We start from the raw sequence: 15,689 nt of genomic DNA, 5'->3' as shown, positions 1-15,689 counted from the left end.
GAAAATTGAAGTTTTCTAAGTCTCACCCAAACAGCCCACGATTTTCTAATGACGATATCTCAGCAATAAATGGTTCAATTTTCAATGTTAATACATGAAACATTCGTGAAATTTTCCGATCTTTTCGAAAAAAAATATTTTGAAAAAAATTAAATCAAGACTAACATTTTAAAAGGGCCAAACATTGAATATTATGCCCATTTAAAATGCTAGTATTGATTTAAAAATTTTCAAAATATTTTTTTTCGAAATGATCGGAAAATTTCACGAATGTTTCATGTACTAACATTGAAAATCGGACCATTAGTTGCTGAGATATTGACATTAGAAAATGGAGGGTTGTTTGGGTGAGAATTAGAAAATTTCAATTTTCTTGTTTCTTTTTCTTTAAGCCGCTGTATCTCAGCAACCAGAGGTTCAATCTTCGATGTCTCTTAGACAATTTTATAGCAAATTTTCTGAACTTTTCAAAAAAAATATTTTCAGAAATGATCACTCATGGTCACTATTTTTAAAAATCGAAAAACTGCAAATATTTCGCTGAAATCAATCTTTCGGTGGCTATATCTTGAAAACGGGGCCCTTTATCAAAAAATCTGTAAAGTAATTTTCGATTGCAAATTCAATTTTGCATAAAAATGAGGTCCAAAAATTTTATGTATGAAACTTCGATTTTTCCAAAATCACCAGTTTTTCAAAATCATAACTCGGTGGCAGATTTTTGACCATGTTTCTATAGCTCAAAAGTTGCGGATTTTGTCCTAAAACATATCAAAAATCTCGAAAATAAAAATACGTATTTTGGGAATTTGAGTTTTTATGAAAAAGTTAATAAAAAATCGGGAATTTTTTTCCGTGTACCTATTTTTTCTAAATAGTCCTTAACAATACCTACAACTTTGCCGAAGACACCAAATTGATCAAAAATTCCTTCAAAAGTTACAGATTTTCGAATATTTACGTACCATTTTGTATGAACAGCTGCCAAATTTGTATGGAAATTTATATGGACAAACTAATGATGCAAAATGGCTTCTTTGGTCATAGGGAAGGCCCCCACAAAGTTTGAGCCAAATAAAAAAATACAAAAAATAAAAATGGTCGAAATCGGCCGGTTTTGTAGAGAATTGCTCTATAGATAAGCATATGAAAATAAGGAAAATGTATTTCAAATCCTCATTTTTAAAAATGAAGACTTCATGAAAGTCTTTTCCCCTAAGTAACTGAATTGCAATCATTCAATAACTTCAACGCAAAATATGCTGTTTTATAGCCAAACAAAACTTGCAAACAACTACTTCTTATAGCTTATAACAAAAAAAAGCTCCCCATTAAAAGCTTTGCTAGTTCAAGTCTCTCTCCATCAAAAACGCTTCACGCTTTCTCTCCCATTACCCAACTCACTTAAAGCTCTCTCATCTCACTTCTAACAGTCAACAGGTTTGTTTTTGCACAACTCTCCGTCGCGACGCCGACGGTTGTGTTGCGATTTTATCACAGAGTTCCCCAGAAGCCTTCTGAACCGGCACTCGACTCAGCGCAGCGTGGCCAACAACACGAGGCTTCCGTTAGTTCTCGCTCATCGTTCGGCGCATACGGTCGCGATCGCGTACTCTCCATGCGCAAGACAGCTTGAGGCGTATAAGCGAGCTCCACGCGGTTGCAATCAAAACAAAAAATCTAGAGTAAATATAATTGTATACTTTGGCGTGCGGCTGGTTTTATGTACTTTTAGAGCTTTTTTGTGTTTTTTTTTTTCGTTTTCGATTTTGTTCGATTTCTGACGCCGATTTTGGCAAATTGTGGGTGTGTGCGGCTTGTGAATGAAAAATCGAAAAAGAACCGGCATTTTCCCAGCATTTTAATAGCACTGAAAGTGAAAAAAAGTCAGTGCGTACGTTTGGAGGTGTGAAACAATTTCAAACTTGGCTGGTCAAGTGCACGATACATAAGAAAAGAAGAAGAAGAAGCTCAATTTGTAAGCAGACGTTTAGGCAAGTCTGGGAAAAGTGCAACATCGAGTGAATCGCAAACGCAAAAAAAAATCGTCAGCTGTCGACCACAGCATGAAATAAATATCAATCATTTCAAAGTGTAATTACAAGTTTTTTTTTCGAGCTTGTAGAAAAAGGAAAACACAGCAAAAAAAGCTTCACATGTGCCAACCCGTCCCCGAGCCAATTTGATCGGATAGCTGAATATTGAGCTCAAGTTGAGAACGAAATTACCTTTCTTGAGCTGGCCAAAGTTGTTGCAGGTCTGGAAGCTTCTCAAACGTTTGTTGGATGCAGTTGCATGCACAACTGGATTTAGCTTGGAGTTTGCCTGCGTCGATCAAGTTGGGTTGGGTGTAAAGAGATAGGTAAGCACCAGGGGACGGTATCTTTTTTTGGTTGATGCATTTAAGTGGAAACCAGTTCTTGGAGGTGAGAATTGGACAACGCAGTTTAGCTCTTAAGTTCAGTTATGATTCAAACGTCTATCTTACACTTCTAGAATATATATTGAAACATAGGCTTCGTTTTGTAAGATTTTAACAATCAAAAAAGTGTGTTTTGAAGAATCATGTGAAAGCATAGAATATTGAATTCTTCAAAAATATCCCATTTTGGGTTTTTACCCCAAAACGAATTACTTCGATGAATTCATTTGAATTCAATTCTTTGTTAGGCTAATAGTTCTTCTCCACCCAATTGACAAATTCTAATAGTCAAAACAAATTATTTTGCAAAACGTTTAGTTCAAATACCATAACTCAGTAAAAAAAATCACATTTATCATGTGCCATATATCGTGAACCTGAAAACAAATATTTAACCTTTCGACACTGTCGTGTTATCTTGTCGCGTTCCGAGAAAACCCCGTTTTAATGTTTGACTTTGAATAAACAAAAACAAGAGCACGCAACGTAAACAATAACAAACACGTTTTGTTTGGCTGACCGTTCTGAGCATTGTCCCAAAGTTTGGTTGAATTTTGGTTGCCAAAGTCCCGAGTTATAATTACAAAAGTTTACGGTAATCTGGCATGTACGTGTGTTAAACGCGTTCTGACCTCAAATCCCTTTGGCCAGTTGTCGCACATAAATCAATCATTTTCAGGGTGTGTTTTTATTGAATATCTCAGAATTGAAAACGAATTTAGGGGATCTGTGGATGTCAAAAGTTGAGGCATTGAGGAATTCTTAACTCAATTTGGCCTAAGATGCAACTTGCGACAAGATAGCTCTACAGCGACGAAAAAAATAATTAACTCGCCACAAATCTTCGCCTTTGATAACAAAAAATTATCAACAATTAATTTTCAACCAATTTTTGATCTCCAGCATTGGTATGCATTATTCAGAGGTTAAATTTGGCCGTGTATTTTATGTTTTGTTAAAAATATGAAAAACAGTGAAAAGTCATGAGATAACAGAGTTTGATTGACGATTGTATAATGGAGATTGTAGAACAGGCCATAACGTCTTAAACAAACAAAAACAAACATTGCATATATTTTAAGTAGAGGTGGGCAAAAAAAGAGCGAGCCGCTCAAAGAGCCGGTTCACTAAAAAGAGTGAACGAACCATGGCTCACAAAAAAAGAACCGCGGTTCTTTTTTAATTTCCGGTCTTTTGAAAGAACCGTTCCAAGATAGAATGATTTTTAAACTTGTTGTAAATATAATTTATCGAATTTCGAACAAATTGCCAAATTGCATCACAAAATTTGTTCTTAGAATTGAAAATACAATTCTCAATTGAAAAATAATTGCTTATAAAAATTAATTCCAAAATAGCATTGCTGCCAAACACCACATTAAAGTTTTCAAACTTATTTTCAGTTTCCTACTTTTCTTTGAAATTCCAAAAGTAAATGATTTTCTAAACAAAATGAAAAAGCTTTTCTTTATATAACTGATCGTACATTAAAGTATTATCCGAATACAAATTTTACCATTTAAAATTGCATAGCTTGTAAAATATTACCAAAAATCTACTAAATAGCTGAAATATTATGGAAAAAAAATAATTCTCTTGCCTGATTTAACTTCAGTGTTTAGAGACTTCATTGATCAGTTCGCAAAATCACACAATTCTTAAAAATAACCTTTTTATCAAAATTTTAAAAAAGATCGAAAGAGCCGTTCAAAAGAGCGGCTCTTTTTAGTGAGCGAACGAAAATGAGCGGCTCCTAAAAAAGAGCGGTTTTGCCCACGTCTAATTTTAAGGGAAAAAAATCACCAAAAAGTATAATTGTCGAGGAACAAAAGTTGTTCAAAGTTAACAAGGGAAAAATAAAAATTATGAAAAATAATTATGATTTTTAGTTTACTAATTCCAGGTTATCTTAGCTCATTTTGCACACAAACACTTTCATTGAACTAAATCATTTGTTGGGAGGAAGAGGCGGTTCTACAAGTCGTTAACTGCCCATGTTCGCAATTATGTCCCATACGCAAAAACAGCAAACTGTGAAAAACGCATTTGAAGTTTGTCCCACACATAAGGCTGGATATTGTAGGTTTTTCTAAAAAATCACACGATTTTGAACCAAACTGCATCAATAACTCAAAAGCGATGAAAATGCATATGGGACATTTATGCGATCAGGGGCAGTTAAGATATTTGAAATAACTTCAAGTAATGTTAAAAAATAAAACAGTACATCTTAAGATATACCAAACTGTTTGAAACAGCATTAAAAATAATGAACTAATTCTCAAACATGCCAATTAAGTGTTGCAAACATCTAAAATATTCGAACATCTGAGAAGACTATCTGATCGATTTGGCGTCTTCTACAAAGTGTTTGATATTGAAGAAGAGGTCACTCTCCAAAATATAAGTCCATTTTTTAAATTATTTTTTATCAGAAATATTTTCATTCTAAACCCCAGTGTTTTTATCAATAATTCAACCTTCTACTGCCCAATTTTTTTTTCGAAAATTTTTATCTTTCTCGTGTTCAGAAGGTCATTTTGAGCAACTTTTGTTCTACGAATAACTTTACTTCTCTTGTTTTATGTTTTTGTTTATGCTTGTTTTTGGTAGTATTTGGCCTACTCTACCACCTTCTAGCATTACATTTTGCCTATCTAATTTTTTCATGTTTTTAAAGTAACTTTTGCAATTTTTTGCATGTTTTTCACATTTTTTGCTATAAAATGGCACCATTATCATTTAAATTGTAAATAAATGCGTAGAGGCATAGTCTGGGGAACTAGAAAAATTACTGCAAAATATAAGAAATGTTAGTAAAAACACTGCTAAAGTTGACCTCTTAAAAAATGACATTTTAAAAAACATTGGCAAAGTCACTTGAAACAAGTAAAACTTCCAACTCAAAAAATTTCAAAATTTTTAAGAGTTTCCAAATTCTTTCTTTTAAAGATCAAAAATTGGTTGAAAATTATATGTTTGGCGATTTTTTAAATCAAAGCCCGTCTAAAGGCGGGGTTGGGCTGTAGAGGGTTAATAAATATTAGACGTTATCTTTAGCAAATAATCGGAGGAAATTGTTTTGGTAAGATTCATATTTTTATGCCTATCCTTGTTATTGGAGCCGTATTTTTCTATTTTCTAAGGTCTGTCCAGAACTTCAGAAAGCTCAAAATTTCAATGTTGTACTTTACAAATTTTTCGTAAGATGTCGGTAATGACTTCAAAATCAAACCATCCACATTAACGACCCCCGGGTCTTTTGTGGTCTCTATTGCAAGTTTCTGCTCGAACCAAGGAGTCCGAAGGCTTGAATGGGGAGAGCACCCAAACCTCTTTCTACTCCAAGGAACCTTCCACCCCAGTGTTTGAACTGACGACCTTTGGATTGCGAGTCCAACCGCCGCCAGCGATTCTACCGGAGTAGGCTTGGTTTGGTGTGTTGTTTGTACTTATGGCATGGAGACGACTCCTACACTTGGAATGACTTAACGGCCTAACAACCCAGGCCGGGACCTACATTTTACTTCCTCATCCGATGGAAGGTTAGAAGATGGGAATCGAACCCAGAATCATCCGCTTACAAAGCGGACAGCGTAACCATTCGGCCACGCACTGCCACTGACTTATCTTATCTAATTATCATTAAAAGAAGACTTCAGATTAGTTTTTGTTCTAAATGATACCGTTTTCAAATGTTCACCAATTCATTTTAGTAAAGAAATTTTTTTTTTTCATTTCCATTTGGTTTTATTTCAAACAAATTACAAATTGCTAATTTCGCCTTCATAATATAGTGTAAGTTCTTTACAGCTACGTTTCACATAAAAATGCATATTGAAAATAAAAATAAAGTTGCTTTAAGCCAGGATAGAATTTATGAAACTATAGTCGTAGCAATTATTTTTAAAGCTTGTGTCGTCCTCTTCTTTCAATTTAGCTTGTAAAATCTGGTGAAAATGCCATTTTTTTGAAATACTAAAATCAACTGAGAACAATTTATAATCTATCCTAGCATTTTTGAGCTTGCTAAATAAATTTTAAGTGAAAATCAAATTAAGTAAAATTTAGCGTATTTCAGCCTATTGGATTTCGATCTCTTCAAAAACGTTTTCTTACTTTCCAAAGAAAATATAAAAAATACTACATTCTCATCCTGTTGTGAACAACTTGTTATTTCATGACTTAAGTTTTTCCCCTGTCCAGAATGACTTTTATTGCACTTCTCAGCATTACCATTAATCACTGCAAAAATAACCGACAAAGTCATCCTTTTCCCACTTCAAGAAAATCAACTCAATATTTACCACCGCTGTCCAGAACTGTGTACATATGCGAGTTGTGCGATCTTCCGTCAGTTCTGCAACGATTGACGCGTTTTCGTTCTGTGTGCCTACCTAAAAGCTTAGTCATGGCAAATAAGGACCGGAGCTTTATCGAGCGCTGGTAATTACATCGGGCGCGGAACGCGGATTTGCTAGGTTTTTTGTTAGCTGTTACAAACAATGACGTACTTTTGGGGGTTAATTTAGCTTTTTGTGTTTTTAGTGCAATTAATTATAAATTTGGGTGGGTTTTTAAATATCATTGAAATGTAGTTACTTCCTTATGGTCAAAAATCTTAGAATAATTTCATAGATGTGTAAATTTTCATCAAGACGTTTCAATTTGATCTTCAACAGACAATAAAGCTGTTTGGTACCGTTGTTGACAGTCAATTCTACGGAATAAACAAGAAGCTCAAACAGTTTTAAGCGAGTGGATCGTATGTAATGTTTACATGTTAGAATTCAAACTCAAACACAAATATTTATTCGTCAAAATTTAATTGACCAGGAACAATCCTCCGACCTTACTGTGAATCACGAGATCCACCGTTGTATTTTTTTTGTACAAATCAACAGTTTTCTTCTTACACGATGGTAATAAATTTAAATATAATATGCACAATGACACGTGCGAATGCTTAAATGTAAAGTATTATCACGCGCTGGGTTGTTACGTCTAATTGCTGGATGATAAACAGCCTAAGGTATGAAGTATTATTGTTTTTCTGAAAGTTTAGCATTTTTTCACATGGAAAGCATTCAATTGTCACACAAATCACCCTAACCAGGCTTGATGAAACAGTTACTGTTGTGTGTAGAAACTTTAGTTTTTGAGTTTCTTTTAAGAAAAATTGTGATAGAATTTATCATTTGGAAAATTGGATATGGGTATTGATTTAATAATGATTACAAAGTGGCTCAGCTCACGGTAATGAGGCGGCATTCGGTTTTTCTCCTTATCCACCGATCATTTATAGTTATTTTTATTTCAATGGTTTTCACATAAAACATGAAGCTTAAAACATTTTTTCTCAAAGACCTCGCAGCACCAGACAGCCCCAAACACCCGTCTTGAATGCTCGCGTCTGACGCCGGCAAAGCCCACGTGCATGTTCATGTGAATATTTTTATAGGTTATGGTGTTAGCTGCCAGCTTTCTACTGACCATACCCGACGGTGATGGCTTTGGCAAGTAACAAGCTTCGGTAGAAAGAAGTTGAACAAAAAAGTACATATCAGCAGCCTCCGGATTAGTCAGTTTAAATTGTTAATCGTACCGACGCGGAAAATTTAAAACGATTGATTGATTGATCGTGCTCTGTGACGCGGAGGGAAATTAAAGCTTGTTTTGGAAAAATGATTTTGGTCAAATAATGTAAATCGCGAAAGCGTGAAAAATAGTTTCGGTCTACCTTATACTAAAATAGAATGCATAACATCTAAGTTTTCACATAAAATCTGGGGCAACACGGGATAAGGGTGGATAGGCCTTCTGACAGTTTTAATTTTTTTTTGCTAATTTTCAAGCTTTCTGGTAACTTTTTACAAAGCAGAAGCCAAACTTCCTAATTGCCCAAGCTATCATTCGACACTACGGGTTGTGTTAGACACTTACCTGTTGTCGCGAAAATGTTAAATTACAGGGTGGCCACCAGATTTTGATTTTCGGATAATGGAGTCTGGACTGTAATCTTTTTTGCCTTCCTCACTGAGGTAAGGCTATAATCCTGCTCTAAAATTGAACTTTTTATTTAAAGCTCGAAAACCCACCTTAATGTATACATATCGACTCAGAATCGAAAACTGAACAAATGTCTGTGTGTGTGTATGTGTGTGTGTGCATGTGTGTGGGTATGTGTGTGTGTATGTGACCAATAATGTCACTCAGTTTTCTCAGCACTGGCTGAACCGATTTTGACCAAACCAGTTGCATTCGACTTGGTTTAGGGTCCCATACCGTGCTATTGAATTGTTTGAAGTTTCGATAAGTAGTTCAAAAGTTATGTATAAAAATGTGTTTTCGCATATTTTCGGAAGATGAATAAATGGCAGTAACCTGAACCAAACATCATCATGTTATACATCGTTAGTTAGGTAATTGAAAGACCTTTCCAACGAGTCCACAACATTGTAGATCTGGCAACCCTGTCTTGAGTTATAACCACTTAAGTGATATTTATGTACTTTTTTGTAGCCGGATCTCATTTAAATGTATGTAAACAATGTCCGGATCCATCATCCGACCCATCGTTAGTTAGGTAATTGAAAGACCTTTCCAACGAGTCCACAACATTGAAGATCTGGCAACCCTGTCTCGAGTTATAACCACTTAAGTGATATTTATGTACTTTTTTGTAGCCGGATCTCATTTAAATGTATGTAAACAATGTCCGGATCCATCATCCGACCCATCGTTGGTAAGGTAATCGAAAGACCTTTCCAACGAATCTACAACATTGAAGATCTGGCAACCCTGTCTCGAGTTCTGATCACTTAAGTGATATTTATGTACTTTTTTTTGTAGCCGGATCTCACTTAAATGTATGTAAACAATGTCCGGATCCATCATCCGATGCATCGTTGGTTAGGTAATCGAAAGACCTTTCCAACGAATCTACAACATTGAAGATCTGGCAACCCTGTCTCGAGTTCTGACCACTTAAGTGATATTTATGTACTTTTTTTGTAGCCGGATCTCACTTAAATGTATGTAAACAATGTCCGGATCCATCATCCAACCCATCGTTGGTAAGGTAATCGAAAGACCTTTCCAAAGAGTCCAAAACATTGAAGATCTGGCAACCCTGTCTCGAGTTCTGACTACTTATGTGATATTTATGTACTTTTTTGTAGCCGGATCTCACTTAAATGTATGTAAACAATGTCCGAATCCATCATCCGACTCATCGTTGGTAAGGTAATTGAAAGACCTTTCCAACGAGTCTAAAACATTGAAGATCTGGCAACCCTGTCTCGAGTTCTGACCACTTAAGTGATATTTATGTACTTTTTTTTGTAGCCGGATCTCACTTAAATGTATGTAAACAATGTCCGGATCCATCATCCGACCCATCGTTGGTTAGGTAATCGAAAAACCTTTCCAACGAGTCCACAACATTGAAGATCTGGCAATCCTGTCTTGAGTTTTGATCACTTAAGTGATATTTATGTACTTTTTTTGTAGCCGGATCTCACTTAAATGTATGTAAACAATATCCGGATCCATCATCCGACCCATCGTTGGTTAGGTCATTGAAAGACCTTTCCAACGAGTCTAAAACATTGAAGATCTGGCAACCCTGTCTCGAGTTCTGATCACTTAAGTGATATTTATGTACTTTTTTTGTAGCCGAATCTCACTTAAATGTATGTAAACAATGTCCGGATCCATCATCCGACCCATAGTTGGGTAGGTAATCGAAAGACCTATCCAACGAGTCTAAAACATTGATGATCTGGCAACCCTGTCACGAGTTCTTACCACTTAAGTAATATTTATGTACTTTTTTGTAGCCGGATCTCACTTAAATGTATGTAAACAATGTCCGGATCCATCATCCGACCCATCGTTGGTAAGGTAATCGAGAGACCTTTTCAACGAGTCCACAACATTGAAGATCTGGCAACCCTGTCTAGAGTTATGACCACTTAAGTGATATTTATGTACTTTTTTGAAGCAGGATCTCACTTAAATGTATGTAAACAATGTCCGGATCCATCATCCGACCCATCGTTGGTTAGGTCATTGAAATACCTTTCCAACGAGTCTAAAACATTGAAGATCTGGCAACCCTATCTCGAGTTCTGACCACTTAAGTGATATTTATGTACTTTTTTTGTAGCTGGATCTCACTTAAATGTATGTAAACAATGTCCGGATCCATCATCCGACCCATCGTTGGTTAGGTCATTGAAAGACCTTTCCAACGAGTCTAAAACATTGAAGATCTGGCAACCCTGTCTCGAGTTCTGATCACTTAAGTGATATTTATGTACTTTTTTTGTAGCCAGATCTCACATAAATGTATGTAATCAATATCCGGATCCATCATCCGACCCATCGTTGGTAAGGTAATCGAGAGACCTTTTCAACGAGTCCACAACATTGAAGATCTGGCAACCCTGTATCAAGCTATGACCACTTATGATGCCACTTATGAGCTCATGAGTGATATGTGTGTTTTTTTGGACCAAATTTGTGTCCAAACCCATCATTTCACATATCACCCATTGTTGGAAAAGAGTGAGGAAGGCACCAACCACATAGGTGGATTAAGTTTGTTTTTTATTCTTGTTTTATTTCAATTTGGTACCGTAAACAGAGGTGACATTGATAGCCGAGGTGAATTTGATAGGTTTGAGATTTTTCAGCAAATTATACATACCGTGGCAGAGAATTTTTCAAAGTTCTTCAAGAAGAAATGTTCACAAAATTTGAAAAAGTTCAAAAAGTTAGTGAAAGGTAATCCATGTCCCAATGAAAAAGAGTTCAAATCGAAAAACAAAGTGTATTTTCGGATTCTTTGAACAGTTTTCCACTGATGATAAATAAGTTAAATTTTTTTTGTGTTTAAAAAACCCATAAAATTTATCATTAAAATGATAAATTATATGGGTTTTTCAAACACAATAGAAAAAATCATCAAATTTATAGAACAAATTTCCTATAAAATGGAAAAAAAAAACTTTTAATTCGTGCGTCGTATTCAAAAAAAAAACTAGATTTGAAGAATTTTGGACAACATTCTAACTTTTTATCAAATTTTCCTAAAATTGTGTTTTGTTTGCTTTTAAACATAGTTTAGTGAATAATAAAATTGTTTTTACTTCTTTTAAACATAAGGGAACAGCATCTAATTCCAGCGTGCCTCTAATGTTGGCAGGTCAGAACTTTGACACTCAATTAAAGCTAATTAAAAGCGTTTTCAACTTAAATCGAGTGATAAATAGCTCAATGAGAAGTGAGCAAGCAAGTTTCTATCAAAAGTTTTGCAAAATTAGTTGTTTAAATAGTGAAAATCAGCAAATGGGATGGAGTTAGGAGCGAGTGCTTAACCTGCCAAACATACGAGAATTTCCCCTAGTTTAGTAAATAATAACATTGAAAAAAAAAATAATCCTAAGTGATGGTACATTTGACGTTAAAAAAATGCGCACTTTAAATTTAATTTCAATAAGAAAAACGTTACTTAATCCACCTTTAGGTGGTTGGTGTCTTCCTCACATTCATAAAGTCAATACATTCAGTAAAAATAGCAACATTCCCTCTTAACATGTTTAACAAATCAACTTTATTACTCATTTCTTTTGATAGGGTTCGCAGACTTTCAATTAATCTGGCTCATCGGCACGGTCTGATAAAAACCTATCGAACGATAGTTCGCATGTAAGATTTAGACAATATTTCTATCACAATATCTGAAATCCGGCCTCCAAAAAGTGTATAAATAACACTTAAGTGCTAATAACTTTTGATAGGGTTGTCAGATCTTCCATGTTTTAGGCTCATTTGAAAGGTCTTTCAATTATCTAATTAACGACCCTCACTTTTCGAGTGATTTTATAGCCTTTCCTCAGTAAGGTGAGGAAGACAAAACTATGACTATCAAAGTGACTCCGGAATTCAAAATAAGAATTTTCAACACATTTTTTTAAACGCTATTGAATAAACTTTTTTCATAAAATAAAGCATGGACCTTGTGTAGCCTTTCCAGCACTTGATTTATATATAATAATCTTGAGACAAACCTTACCAGATGGAAATTATTCCAAAAATTAATTTTAATTCGTATCAATGTCACCCCGGTTTACGGTTTAGGTTTTTTTAAATACCTTCATTTCTCAGGTACAAGTTGTTTTTTTTTCATAACATTATTTTTATTAGGTCCTTTTCGGTACTTGGACCGAGTCGGCTTTTGTAATTACATTTTTCTTAAAGCTAAGAGTAATTACAGAGGATCTTGTGTGTAAATGTTAGTGGGAGGGGAGCCGATTACCCGCGGCCTACTCGGGGTAGGTAAAAGTTGTTCATGAAGCTTTCAATCCAAAATCCTAGTTCTTATAAAGCTTGGAATAATTCATGCCCTTTAATTTTCCCAATTTCAGTAAAACACATTCTTTTAATTTAGAAAAATATGTAAATTATTGTTTTTTTCTTAAACTGACTGAAATTTTGTGAGTGCAAAACAAAAAAAAAGTCCTTTTGCATCATCCATACAATTCCACATACATTTTGTAGAATCAAACTTCCAATTTTTTTCCCGAGTTCGCTACCCTGGCAGAATAGTTCCAGCTGTCAGCTGTTTTCTTGATATCCCAGGAAGGTTAAAGTATGTAAGGAACTGTAAAACCATACTGAAACAGTTTTTCACCTTCTGAAAAAACAGTTTAGTATTATAAATTACAATATTTTGTTCTGAATTCTGTATTCAGAAATTGATGTTAAGATCACAGTTAAGTACTTGGTCATCAGCTCCCTAGGGGCCATACATTGTTTCGCCTTGTGCCTTGTTAAGATAAGTTTTAGAAATTTAAAAAATGTCCGGTTTTTTGAACGTGTAAATTTTTTGTTTGTTTTTAGTTCTACTGGGAAATCTTCTCGGACCTGTAAAGGAAAATGATATGTTGTGGACGGAATTTTTAACGCTCAAATGCATTGGAACCAGAGGCTACAACAGTTATGATTATTGTTTGTTGATGGCACATTACCTATTTAAAAAAAATGAAAATAAACTTTCAGATTGGTTACAATTGTTGCGTACCAATTCAAAAGATGGGGGATCGAACTCTGACGTGATCGCTTCGTCTTCAATCATGTTTAGTGTTTATTTATCTAAAACTCTCTAGGTACGAGTAGATAGATCAAAGATAGATATCAAACCAAGGATCATTCGCTTACAAAAGGTACATCATTCAATTTTATGACAATTATTATTGAATTTCTTCTCAAAACAACTGCACCTAATTGCTTCAATGCATCTCTGACAGGCAATAAATTCACCTTTAATTGAACATAATTGCTGAATAGAGCCAATCTACACCGTGTATGATGCAGTATGCTAATTCAATCAATATTGGCCATAAGGTCACATTCATCGTTTTATCATACGACGGAAACCTGTACCGGGCGATGTTCTCAAAAAAACATCATCGCGGTTCAAGTAGGTCAGCATTCCTTCACGCCACCCAGCCAGAGGTGCACATCGTGGGGAATCGTGGAGTTCAAATTGAAGCGTTGTTGAGATCATGCTCAAGAATCGTGAACCGTGTCGATTCAAGCCAGAACTTGGAGAGGGGATTCATGATGCCAAGCATTCAATACGCGTTGTTGGACACAAAAAGAACAAGTCAACCTTGTGTGTATGACCAACTCTTCGACATTTTCGTACAAACCAAGACCTGTTACCTGTGTGATCGAGACGATCGACGACTACACACCAGACTCAGTTTTGCTTTAAAAAAAGATGCCCTGACATCGATTCATTGCCAAGGTTGGAGGCACGGCGGCGCTCTGGTTGGTGTCTCGGTACCTTAGCCCTGAGTAAGGTACCAATTGTGGTTGAACTTGATCTTTTGCTTGATTTTTATGCGCGCGCCGAAGCAAGGTGCAAAAAAAAGGAAAACTTCCTCAACTCGACTGGAACCGATTTCATTTTTATCAACCACAGCCTCAGGTAAATTGGCAGCTTGCCACCGGCCATCAAGCCCCTCATATCATGGCACCGTACCACAAGCGGGTTTGGTCATTCACCTTGCCGGGTTGATTTTTTTGGACCGCGAGTTTGTTTATTCAACAAATAATGCATAAATCATGCGATGTTGGGTATCGGTCGATATCATTATTTTTGTGATGTATGATGTGATGAGGGTGATTATGCGTTTTGGTGGGCAAACAAATGAGACATGGTCACGGCAATTGCCATGTGGAAAACACATTCTATGTGAATAGTACCTCTGTACATAATACTGTAAATGTTTGGGTATGTTTTTCATGCAAAAAAATAGTTTTGCAAAATCGAAAACTTCTGAACAAAAACGAAAAAAAACTCAAATATTGGCCACGTTGCAGCGGGAATTGAACATTGCACAATTAATTTAAAGTTTCCTTGTAAAAAAAAAACAATGAAACAAAAATAAACATTGCTAATTTTACCTTTTTTTAGTTTTTATAAAAAAAAACACTTTAAATCATAAATATCCAAAATAAGAAAAAGTCTCAGAAGTTCAAAAAGAGCTTTTCAAGATAGCTACAGCATATCAGTTTGGACCGCGTCAGAATAAAACTTCCATCAAGTACACTGAAAAAAAATCATGGAAATATTACATCTGGGAAGGGGTACATCTTTTATGTCAGAAAAAAGCTTTAATTTTACCTTTGAAAATGTGTAATTTTACCACTATTCTGGTGAAATGTCGCTTTTCAGTCTAAATTGAGGTAAAATTACATCACAAAAGAGGTAATATTCAACCTTCTAGAATTACACCTTCCAAATTTACACATTTTTTTTGCTGTGTACTAGATTACTTTTTCAATGCACCCTGAGTTTCCTAGGTAAATTGGGCCATTTAAAAAAGTAAGCGAGATCGAATGAGCAATGTATCTTGCCCCGGTCCAATCTGCTAAGCTGTAGCAGGCCATTACATTGGTCCAATATTAATGTTTTTAAGCAAATTTGCAGGAATTTTTTGTGAAAAAAAAAACTTGCTAACTGTACTCGATATCGAAATGTGCGTAAAGTACTTTTCGATTGCATAATTGATTTTAAATCTAAAATAAAGTTTGAAAAACTACTTTTTTTTGCAATCCCATTGTGAAACTGTCAACTTTTCCTGCCCTTCTAAAGAAACAAAACGGCCTACTTTTAACTGCCAAAAATAACAGATTTAAAAACAAATCCTTTTAATACCAGTGCTGAAAAGTCCTACTTTTCAGCACTAAA

General features: G+C 35.1%; 1 protein-coding gene across 1 annotated transcript in view; it reads left to right on the top strand.

Moving 5' to 3' along the window:
* Positions 1-1,543: 1,543 nt before the first annotated feature.
* LOC6044470 (protein rolling stone) overlaps positions 1,544-15,689 on the top strand; it is a 49,852-nt gene continuing 35,706 nt past the window's right edge. Inside the window, exon 1 of the mRNA XM_038256085.1 lies at positions 1,544-2,362. The gene's annotated coding sequence lies outside the window, so the exon portion shown is untranslated. The remainder of the gene's footprint in view (positions 2,363-15,689) is intronic.

The sequence above is a fragment of the Culex quinquefasciatus genome, chromosome 2, assembly GCF_015732765.1.
Source record: "Culex quinquefasciatus strain JHB chromosome 2, VPISU_Cqui_1.0_pri_paternal, whole genome shotgun sequence".
Lineage (NCBI taxonomy): Eukaryota > Metazoa > Arthropoda > Insecta > Diptera > Culicidae > Culex > Culex quinquefasciatus.
This window is presented reverse-complemented; position numbering and strand designations above follow the sequence as displayed.